Source organism: Dermacentor variabilis, chromosome 4 (genome assembly GCF_050947875.1).
Source record: "Dermacentor variabilis isolate Ectoservices chromosome 4, ASM5094787v1, whole genome shotgun sequence".
Lineage (NCBI taxonomy): Eukaryota > Metazoa > Arthropoda > Arachnida > Ixodida > Ixodidae > Dermacentor > Dermacentor variabilis.
The window spans coordinates 204930124-204941126 of record NC_134571.1 but is presented as its reverse complement, the minus strand read 5'-3'; the positions used below and the strand labels follow the sequence as shown (position 1 = coordinate 204941126).

Here is an 11003-nt window from a genome sequence, read left to right as displayed (position 1 = left end):
GGACCCGACATCGCAGCTTACTGCTGTGGCTCGGGCTGCCGACGTCATGAACAAAAGGAGCATGAACGTCTCGACGTAGTGCGGGACCGTGCGGTGGTCCAGGTACCCAGAGGAGTCCAAACTCAATTGCTACGAATAAAGTATTTCTGTCTGTCTGTCTGTCGTGGCGAAGGAAAATAATCCCTCGAACTACGTTAGCGAGCGCCGTTTAAAATGATTTTACCCGGTCGATATCGCTCGATCATCCCTCGATCTTATTTACGTCTTCGAGTAAACGTACGTCCAGGACATTTCCCTACACCGGTGCATAACACAGCAACGTGATACCAGCGCCGATAGCACGGAGAAAGAACGGCGTCTATTTGCTATCTATCTGTTTATTATAACGCGTCATGTGTGTTGCTCTCGCATTCCCGATTGCAGGATTCCCCGGAATGCCTTCGTCGGGTTCGTCGGTGAGACTTGTCGGTCGACCACGCGCGCGCGGGTGAACGAGGGGAGGAAAGCGAAGGGGAATATTCGCACGGGATGCGCGGTGACACGACGCCCCGCGGTTGCTTCCGACGAGCGCGGATCCTATCGGACTGCAATTCGCGGCGTTTCGCGTGGGACACGCGGCCCCGGGCGGAAGGAAGTCAGTCGCGTGGTTCGCCGTGTGTGTGTGTGCGTGTGTGTGTGTGTGTGTGTGTGCGTGTGTGTGTGCGTGCATGTATGTGCGTGCGTGCGTGCGCGCGCGCGTGTGTGTGTGTGTGTGTGTGTGTGTTTTTTTTTTCATACGCCCTGTCATCGCAGTGCGCAGTACGCAGTGCGTACGCGGTGTGCGGGACAGTGCGAATCCGATCCACTGAGAACGTTGTTTACATGCCGCGATGACTTCCGGGCGTTGTTGTTTGTTTTACTTTTTTTTTACTTCTTACGCCTTTTGACGGAGATACTCGTATAGCGTGTTCTCACGCGGCGTGGATTCAGTACTCACTTCTCATGCACCTTTGATATGCCCGTGGCTGCTGGCGTTAATCGTAGTTTGGCGAATAACTGACGGTGCCACCGCACAACGGGACAAAGTTACAGCGCTTTGAGAGACCATAAGGATAGCTATAGGGGCTTGTTGGTACGGCATGTCTTATTTTGTTGTAGCACAAGCTGAACAAGGACAACACAAAGGCACATCTGACACGCACAGCACCCACACAGAGATGTCTTGGGATGGGGGCCGAGGATTTACTTAACGAGGATCTTGCACTGCTGTCTCAACACGAGACATAGCAGGGCGGGCTAGTCAGGGAAACTTGCAGGATATCAACGGAACACGTTCATCAAGTGAAAATGTAAGAAACCAGATGGTCACGCCATGCAGCAGTTGCACAGGTAGTGCTAGAATATCGTCCTAATCGCCATCATCATCAACAACAAAGACATCATCGTATTGTCCCACGGGACAAGGGATACGACATGTTCGCCACGCAGTCCTGGATACCTGTGTTTACTCTTCGGTGCACGTTATGGTGCTTCGTCGCGAAGTATGAAGCGCTGCTGCAGACGCGAATCGTAGGGCTACGCGCGCGCATGCAACCAGGCAACACCGGGCTCAGCAGACCGCTGTGCAGGGAGCAGGACAAGCAGCAGGTCGCCGTCGACGCCGGCGGACTCAGTTCAGACCGTTCTCGCGAGAACGAGTCGAAGAGACTTCGCCGCGAAGACCCCGTAGCGCGTGGTGGCGGACATGGAGCTCCCGTGGAGCCTCTCCTCCAGCTTTCGCTGCGACTGTGCGCCGGATGCCGCGCAGGCCCGTGTGTTCCTTCCAAGGAGTTTTGAACAGATCGCACTAAGTGCACTCGACCACTTTAGATTAGTTTTCAAGTGCGTAAGTATCACAGTGCAGCCACCACCGTACTTAGCCCGAGCGAGCCTCGAGTTCCCCTTTCTTCTGCGGAGCGTCCTGAAGGATTTGGATGCCCACCGTGATATACCCTAATGCATCTTCCTTAAAAAAGCATTCGATGTGTGTTCCTTACAGGACGCATTCTTAAAAAAGTCAAGTCTCTAAATATGCGTCTCTACCAGTTAAGTCTGACGGCGACTATGCGTGGGTGTTGGTGCACGGAACCTCCATTAGAAAAAGCTAACGCGAAGACATCTTGGGCAAATCTAGCTGTGATACAGAGAAAGAAAGAAAGAAAGAAAGAAAGAAAGAGAGAGAGTAACACGGCTTGCCGCAATAACAGGGTCATGCTTTATCAAGTCAAAAGTGTAATAAAGACGGCGTCGTAATAGCCGCTAGAAAAATTACAATATATGCCCAACCAATACGCCCAAGAGCAGCTGGGGTCCAGCGGAATAAAAGAAAGAATGCACGACCACAAGAGTACGCGAAGACACTGGCACGTCGCGAACGGCACTAGAGAGGCGCGCAGGTGAACGCGTAAAGGCCCAACCACACGCAGTGAATCGTGCGCGCCTGGCTGCGCGTCACGCGTCTGCGAGGCCGTACGCGCCTGTCCTACGCGTCTAGAGAGGGCAGACGCGCAGGAAACGCGCGCGTCAAGGAGGTCTTGATCTTGGGCGTCTGTTTGAGCGTACGCGACGGAAGTGGCAGCTTGTGCACCGACGTCACGTGGGCCGCATGTACACTTCCGGCGGTTCGGAAAGGTTGTTGAAGTTTCAGAATCGTGCGGAGACGCCGGGAGTCGCTGCTGGTTTCGTGTCGATGGAGCACAGAGGCTATGGAGGCGATCAACAACGAAGCGCTGATCGCCTGCGCTGAGGCTCGACCTGCGCTTTGGTAGCAGGCGAAACACAAGCGCCACTAGAACAAGCACTTGACGAGGTGGTCGTGGATCGTCATTCCCAACGCTGCCGAACAGGCGAGTGCTCGGAATTTTATACGGGCGTCACAGCGGAGCAGTTTCAATCGCGATCGAGCCCGATCGGGGTCGGATTTTGTGATCACGATTGCCTGTACCGCGCAATGCGCGTAGAACCGATCGTGATCGAGAAATTTGATCGCGCTCGATCGCCATCGAAAGCCTAGCTGTGTGGCACTGGTATAAGCTGACTCTCTCATCAGCCGACTCGCAGATGTCTAAAACGCGTTTCATCTGTGCAGATGACGTTATCCCAGCGCTGCAGAAGTGATGGAAGTCCGCGGGGAATAAATTTCGGCGCCTGGGAATACGTTTCAGAAAGGAAAGAGCCGCGCCGTGCCAGACGACGTTCAGGACGACGTCATCTGGCTGTTTTTCGACCACATGATGTTTCTGCGCCACACAATGGAGAGTAGACCGTAAGTGATCTTAAAGTTTCCACCTTAGCCGGCGTGTTAAAAATGAAACATGGGATTTTAGTGCTTTCCCTTTACCACGTTAACCGGCGATGCCGTATGTTTGTGTTATAGCTGGCAATGCACCGCACTTATGGGAATCGACTCAATATTGTGCTTACACAAGCAAGTCGACGCACAGTATGCATTATATTCAGCTTTGTCTAATTGGCGATAAAATATTTGTGCTGCATCGCCGCTCCGATTATCGCATATTTCATTAAATGTGATCCGGTGAGGGGACATACAAGCAGTACAAGAATAGCTTTGTATATTTATTTAGGTACCCACAAAGCCAGTTTGGCTTTACAGTGGGGAGCAGAGAAAGCAGAAATACAGGTACAAAATAACAAGTAAAATAGCACTTAAAAACCTAACAGTAAATCATAAGACAGAAGTACAGAGAATATCACATACAAATTAGCAGGATGAATAAAAAGAAAAGGGCTTGCATGATGCACACACAAAAACAAAACACAAAACATGCAAGTAGTTTTTTTTTATTCTGTGCACTGATCCTAGAAGGCAGCGTGCAAGTCAATGGCCAGTATTTAACTGAGTATTGAATGTTGCAATATTCATGTGTACCTTGGGCACTTCAATGCACAGTTTTAATTTTGCATTTTGTTGCTTGCCATCAGTGTGCAAATCGGTGCTTCATCACAGACCCTCAAATATTACCTAGCTTGCTTAGGGATTCATTCAGTGTCATCATGCTGTAGGAATAAATGCGCCATAGTACTGACGACATTGTCAGCTGTGTAATTGATAATTCTTTTTGTGTCTGCTCAGCAGTGTCCTTACCTAATTATCAGCCTGCGGTTATTCTGCAGATCCCAGGTGGTGTGGTTACTCGTTTAAGCGAAGCTTTCACGATGTTTGTGGAGAACGCTGTTCCTGCTTAGCAAAATTTTCAAGGAAGGACTAGATGATCCAGTTTAACACATTCGCACTGTGCAAAAAATGATTATTGAAATTTTACATGCTAAAACCACGATCTAGTTACATTATTTTAATTGGTATTTGCATTACGTCCAGTACTTGTCACTCGTGCAACACAGTAGCCAGTAGTCAGCTGGGATGACAATGGTTCAACGACTACATTAATATCAATATGAGGCGAGCTATTTGGCAAGACAGTAGGAGTGGCGGTAGGAAAGTCCAGAGAAGAGGCAAAAAAAGCTTGGCTGTAAGAAACCTTCTGGAAGGGTTTGCTCGCTAAGGTCAGCTTTGCTGGGCCAAAACACCCTTTACAAGGCAGATGGCAAGAAGGCAAACATTATTAGATGTAACTTCCTAAATACAAACAACAAATGCCCTGATTACTACGTACACAGCTTCACACTGTGTTTAGACGTACATTCAGTTAAGAAAAACAGTTTAGAATGAGATGAAGCTTACAAACAAGTGAAAGGAAAACAAAGTTACAAGCCAAGAACGTTTCCAGTAGAAAAACTAGAACAGGAGAGAGCCTTATACTAAAGCAAGACCTAACAGTACTACTATAGTACTCTATGTTTAGAGAGTGCAAGCATAGGTCTTTCAACATGAAATTTATTAAGTGGTTTTACTGAGTAAATGTAGTGGAATGCTTCCTGCTAATTATTTCAAAACTGAAACATTCCAAATATCATGCACTGTTTTGAGTAGAAGTAATCACTAGGCTTTAGGCATGCAGATCTCGTAAGAACTGCTTAAATGCATCACAAGCAAAAACAGAAAAAGATACAAAAGCTACACTTATGCGCATGCAGAAACTGTTCATTCTGGTTGTATAGGCAAGCCACTTTTGTCCCTACAAAACTGATTCAGAGCTTCAGTGTACGCTAATAAAATCACACACTAAAACAAATGTGGACGGATTCTAGCCTTCATATATTTTTGCATCCAGACTGGCACATTATTTACACATTGACAGTATGTGCAACCCTTATTACGCTCACATGCAGGATGTCCGCCAACCTTCCACCAGTGCCCCCATCGAGTGAGGAGGGAAGTGCTGCAGACATCTTAACAAAAAATGTGCCAGTTTTCCGATCTGGCAACACTTGGAAGTGCCATCACCGTCAAGTGAAGAGTCACAAGCGCCAGCATCGACTCTGTCTTCGGCGTCGCATGAGTTTGTGGAGTCTCAGGGCATTTTAGAATCTCTTGAATCACCGATGTTTCAAGAAGTTCTGGTTCCTGAGGATTCTGAGGCACACCACAGCAGTCCGCAGTCAGAAGCATCGCTGGCTTCAGCAGGCAGTCGTAGGCTGGATACGTTAGGAAGCATTGCTTCTGAAGCAAAGTCAAGGGGGAGGAAAAGGAAAAAGAAAGATTAGAGTCAGTTAATATTGGAGGAATTAGGCAATGTTTCAAGTGCAATCAAAAGATGCAAACCACAGGACGACCTCGAACTTTTGCCGTCTCTCTGCTCAAACACATTAGAGAGGTCAGTGAGGATACGCATTTCGACATGAAAATTACATTGATGCAAGTAGGAGAGTAATTCAAAGATTAATGTTTTTGAATGTATACTTTTTGTATAATAAAGCCAAGAGACAATGAAACAAAAGGAAATCATTGATGAATTTAATTACTTCATATCGAAATGGAAAAATAAGGAGGAAAATGAAAGTATATAAGAAGGTAGCTTCTCACTAATGGGAGACAAACCCACAAACTTTGAATTATGCTTGCATTGCTTTACCAGTAGAGCTGCAGCAATGGCTATCCCTCTGCAAACTTTCTTGGGCCTGAATGTGCATGTACTGGATCTCACCCTGGTAGTGTTAGCCAACGCTACTCATGCAAGAACACTCCAAGAGCCTAATCTAGTACACATAAACATTCTATGAAATTGATGGTGGAATAGCCTCCAGCTCAATTGGTTTTGGTTTTAGCTCCCACCAGTGGCAAGTTATATTTTGACCACTTTCATTTCCCTTCTCCTTGTGATGTTGACATTACAAATAAAATGAGTTATTTTCCTTTATGCTTTATATATGTTTCCTTGTCTGTTGTTGTCATGTCAAAGCCCCTCAGCTCTTCTTTCTTGTTCATTTTACATTGTGTTGTATCCATATTTTTGTGCGGTATTCAAGAATTTCATAAAGTTGATATCTGTGGGCCTGGTTGGCTGGCCATTGCTGCTGTAGAGATGTGTGAACATGTTTTAGCAACACACCTACGATAAAGAAGCACTGACTTGCAACTAAAGGTTTGTTGTTGCAAGACAGATGTTTATCGCTTTCATCTGTGTTTACTCATTCAGCCTGTCTTGCAGCAATGAACCTTTTTGAGTTCACCACCTGTGCATGAAGAGCTTGTGCATGCATGTAGAGATGCCTGTACATGCCTGTAAATAAAAAAATGTAATGAACCTTCAACCAGACCCCACTGAAAATTTCGGTTATATGCTGCAAGTTGTAAAGCCTGTCGGGGCGTTCTAGCAGCGCAAGCATTTTTCATATTGTTTTATTATTATTAGAAGAGGTAGCAGAAAGGCAAAAGTCTTGCCACCACATAGCCAGGAGGCGAGGTTCACTGCCAACATAGACAACCTCTACCTCTCCCACAACTATCATCCACAAGCCACATTCCTTGCATTTTTTTTCTTTGTGTTCCGTGGCTCAGTTCCAGAGTTGGTTTTGCATGTTCTGCATTGGATGTTTGGCCAAAGTCTTTGTACGTAATCAGTGACATTGAAGGCAGTGTGTAAATGAGACATTTATACGTATGACCCTGCTTCACTGGCAGGAAGCAGGGCTACCTGACGGGAGCCGTGAACAGCATGTGAGCTTTAAAAAATTTCTTAAGCTGAAAAAAATGTAAGAAATTTCTGCGGCTGTCGTGCTGTTCTGCAGTTGTTTAATACTTTGCAGGCACGATCGCCACTATATGACTTACACACCACTGCAGAGTCTAGCCACCTCAATCCCCACACAGTAAGTCAAGGCAACGTCTTTTATGTCTTACCGGGATGCCAAGTAGCTTGAATGCAAGTTGAAAAAAAATTAGTACGCATGTTTCAATTGTTTGAATACTAATTATGATGACATGATTTTTCTTCACAATGATCTACATGGCTGTGGGGGGCCCTTTTCAGGTGACATAGGATCAAAATTCATTTGTGTAGGTTAGCTACCACCTTTGTTTAATACTACATGTGCAAGCATACCTCAGTGCATGTTTTACAGGTTGCGCAAGGTCAAAAGCACTGAGGTAGCTTTTGTGCGATGCCAGTCGATGGCAGTTTTTTTTAGAGTTAGCCGTAACTGTTACACTGGTGATGCAGTAAGTGGAAACTTTCAGTCTCTGTGCTCATGCGATCATTTTTTTCTTGTATTTCTTTTCACGCGCATTGTCAGTACCATCATTACTATTTCTCGTTTTGTATCAGCATTTCGTGTCCCATTTCTTTATTTGTTTATGAGTTAATAAATAGTTAGTTGTGTATAATTCTGTATTCTGTGGAAAGAGAGAAATAAAGATGATTATTATTATATTATTATTATTATTATGTATTAGTATTTTTTATGCACGCTCATGGTCAGTCGTTTCCTTCTTTCTTTTGTTTTGCTTCAATGTTTTGTGGCTCCTTCCTGATTTGGCTTCCAAAAGGCGGCGGGCAGTAATATGTAAATAAAATAAAATAAATGATACATTAAATGACAAAGAAACGGTGTTCTGTATTCCTGCAATCGCACATTATTACTCTAGGGGCAACTGTCCTTTACCAACCTCAATGCTACAGCAAGTCGTTCTCCAGGCTCCAGGGGTTTCTCGAATGTGGTGCTGCCGTGTGAGGGCCTCTGCTAAAAAGCTCAATAGCTTGTCCGAGAGCTGCGGCGCCTTGCGAAAGAACTTGTAGAAAAATCCGTGGTCATCCTGACGTATCCGTTGCATCTGTAAAAAATGGTGCATTATTGCCTGGCAGCAAGACCATGCCCTGCCCATATACACGCGCAGGTATCAGGAGCTGTACACTTTTCACAGACACACACGTATAGCCACTAGCCATCATTAATTTTAGCCCCTGCTCTGTTTATGTGCTTGAATACAAACAGTGGTTCGGCAAAACAGGAGAGCCAGTCAACGGTATATTAAAATCGTGCGGCCACTGCCAAGAAACTTCCGAAATTAGTCGCACAGAATTTTAACCTGCCCCCCAGGTCACAATTTAATTACATTACACTTCATATTCTACAGTCACAATTTTGAGAGACAGAAAATATAGGAAATCGTATCTCCTCCACAAGCTTCATATAAGACAACCAACACGTGTAAAAAGGTGTTCTTGAATCTATGTGCTATACTAATGGCACAAATATAACTAGCAGTCCTTAGCTTTTTGTAGGGGTGTGCTAATACCGAAAAGTAGATTTAGAATCGAATCAAATGAAGAAAAAATAATCTGGATATCAAATAAAATATCGAATAGCAGAAAATGTATTACAAAACTTAATCCTTACAAATTTTGTGCAAGAAAAGAGGCTGCTACACAAGCTCTGTGTAAACAGTATGGTCTACTGTTAATAATGAAGGGAGCCCCAAATTAGTATTACAGATTGTCTGTTGAATCAAGCGCTTCTTCCCCTCTGACGCTGAACAGTTAATGACCGTATGTCGTACGGCATACACGGGTTAGACAGACGGCGGTTGAAACGTCGTGAGGTGTTGTCACCACGTATCCAATATACTATCTGTATGCTTCCGGCGGCTAATCAGCCCCATCTTCGCCTATGCTTTCGCGCTTTCCGCACTACACCCTGCTCTTCTCGTTCCCCCTGTTCGCGTGCGTCACGTTATCGTTTCGATCGGTGCTGTCAACCTGGACGAACCTTGCACCGACGACGCGATGCTGTTCTGCGAATTGGGCGTTCGCGCTCTGCGAGTACGATCCCCGCATTACTACTTTAACCCTTTCGCTTATGCGCGCACTTAAAAACGCTGATAAGTAATTGCTGTCCTAACGAAGATAAGTCTCCATGTCCAAACACTGGCTCCTAGTTCTACCACTGTAGATCATCGAAAGGAAAGAAGTTACTCACAGCCGTAAAGTTCTTCTTCTTTACGCAGTTGAAAGACTGGCCGGACCCACCAACGTCGCCGCCGCAGAGGCCGCAGACGCTTTCTGCGCTCCCGCCGCCGTTGCAAGAGCAGCAGCAGCAAAAGCTTCTTTCTCATGTGGTACATTACGGGGAGAGAACGCTGATGCCGGCGAAGCAAGCGGCTAAGCAAGGGCTCGGCAGCAACGTCGTGCGTGGTCGCGCGCAGATGTCAGCTGCAGTTGTGAGCAAGCAGACGCTATCGCGCGTGATGTTGATAATTGATGTAGCTTTTCTTGCCATAAGGATGTATAGATACGAACAGCGTGCGTTTCTCAACTTAAAAACAATGTACTAGCTCTAACATTGATAAATTAAATAAACATGACTAGCCATAAAGAAATTAAAGATAAACTTTTCTCAAAGCCAAAGACGACCGTTTCCGCCATCGCTGGGCAGCTGGTCTGTCAGCCCTGTGCTACGCGCAGCGAAGCGCGCACGTGTGCGCGTATCGTGTGGCTGGACGCCCTTCCCTTCATCACCCGCGTACGCGCACGCAGACGCGTACGCTTACGTGTACGCGTAGCGAGACGCGTATCTCGGGCTGCGTGTGGTTGGGCCTTAAAAGAGAACGTCCACCGAAACGACGCCAACGTCACGGTCCGCCTCGCTGCGCGCGCCTCTTCGCGTTTGTCGTCACTCGGGAACTGCGCGCCGCGTCGACGCCGCAGCCGCGCATTGTGAGCTGCGACGCCGAGCGGCGCACTTGGCGATATTGCGAAACAAGGCGAATCGATGCGCCCGATCGGACGCGATGCGAGCGACGGGGCATGCCCCGCTATTGTGTGTACCGCTTTGTTGTCAACTGCAACAAAATTCTGGAACGCGTGAAAAAAAAAAACTATTTAAGGAAACACTGACGAGAAACAAGAATGTGTATAAACGTGATAAAGTATCATTTAAAAGTTATTGTATCTTCGCTAATGTAACGGCAAGCCCTTACGAAAGCCGTTATATATATTCCGTTGCCTTTCTGTCGACTTTTTCCTGCATTCAACTGACGTTCTGCTGAGATGCAGCTGCATATCGTGAACAATTTTAGCGATGGACAGCTCGATGGCTGGAAGAAAAAAAAAATGGGGGTCACACTCCCACCTAAATTTTCAAAAAAATATAATTTTGTGCCGAAACGCCAGCGCCGTTATATCGTGTATTTCTATGTACTTTCTCGTTGTCTGGGCCGTTGTATACGGTTCACCAAAGGTTCTTTAGTAGTTAGTAAGTTCAATGTTTGGCTTTTTTATGCCGGATTTGCCCGTTCTCTTTTAATGACCGTTGAATACGAACGCCATTGAAATCGCCGTATCTAATTTGCTGCAGCGCTACTATAATATATGCCTGAGCTCTCCGATTTCAAAGGCGTTTGGGTTCAATGATCATTGTGGTATTAGAATACAATGTAGTCCATATCTGCCAATAAACGATTACTTAGGCTTCAGCAAACGCCGTAAAAATCCATGACGTCACGTGAGATGGTGCGAGAACTTCATGGTAACGTCATCACTCGACCGTTTTTAGTTTTTGCGTCTTTTCTGGCTTGCCAACGCTTATCTAATGGTTATAGTGTTTCTTTTAATTTTCTTTTGTGTTGT

General features: G+C 46.0%; 1 long non-coding RNA gene across 1 annotated transcript; it reads left to right on the top strand.

The window, feature by feature from the left end:
- Positions 1–2450: 2450 nt before the first annotated feature.
- LOC142580070 (uncharacterized) lies at positions 2451–6303 on the top strand. The gene is made up of 3 exons (XR_012827555.1): positions 2451–2864; positions 3107–3283; positions 5269–6303. It is a non-coding gene; the product is annotated as an uncharacterized LOC142580070 (long non-coding RNA).
- Positions 6304–11003: the final 4700 nt, after the last annotated feature.